Raw genomic sequence first — 981 nt, 5'->3', positions numbered from 1 at the left:
CCCCGGTTTTTTTTTTTTTTTTTTTTTTTTTTTTCTCAAAAATCCCAATATCTACATTTTTTCTTATCATTTCAACAGGTGAATTATTTACTTTTTTTTTTTTAAAAAAAAAAGAGAAAAACGTATGGCCTAAGTAAAAATCATATCTAAAATTTCCTGCATATTAATAATAAAAAGTTATTCAACTTTAAAAACTTTAAACCCGTTTTTCTCAAAACACGTTTTCCTGTCATAGGCCCATTTTCCAGCGGTCGCCTCAATTACATTGAAGGTAATACTTGTACAGTAGCCCTAAAATCATTTCTGTGATTTTCTTTTAACACTGCACGATCTTTTTGCGTGTGAACCTACAAGTTTTATCCAAAAATGTTGCAAGCAAAAACTCGTAGGTACATTATTCTCACAGCGCTTAATGGGATTCGAAAATTTCATTTTTTTTTCTTCCAAGAACGCATCTAACTGATGACTAGGCGTCAAAAAATCAACAAGTGTTCAATGTAAGAATTTTCAAGAGGTATCTCTACAGACCTAGGGAGTGAAAATCTCATTAGATAATGCAATAATTGATCTAAATTTTCTGGTTCACTAGATTCAGTTCGGTTTTGTTTACTTTGTTGATCTAGTGTCCTAAACTAATAAATCTAGATTCTGCGATGAGGCAGTGTGGCAAGCCAAGGTACTGGGAGCATGTCATTTAACATATTATAGGAACAGTGTTTGATAGTTAAACAGAGTAGATTAAGCGGCGTTAATAGAGAATGCCTTAGGCATTAACATTAGCCCTGCTATAAACTTTGTTTTCTTAGGGAAAAAAAGGCCTATGGCCGAACTACTCTAATCTAGGTTCAAAAAGACAGCTATGCTTCCGTCAAAAATATGCCAATGCCTTTGAGTTGGACAACCAATAACTAGAATCATGTATTAATTTCCTCTGTAAAGCCAGTCACTCACGCTCACAGTCGGAACGTGTGTGGCGGGAAA

This window comes from Diaphorina citri, unplaced genomic scaffold (assembly GCF_000475195.1).
Source record: "Diaphorina citri unplaced genomic scaffold, Diaci psyllid genome assembly version 1.1 scaffold5413, whole genome shotgun sequence".
Taxonomy (NCBI): domain Eukaryota; kingdom Metazoa; phylum Arthropoda; class Insecta; order Hemiptera; family Psyllidae; genus Diaphorina; species Diaphorina citri.
The sequence above is the reverse complement of the archived record's forward strand: the minus strand, read 5'-3'. Positions refer to the sequence as shown.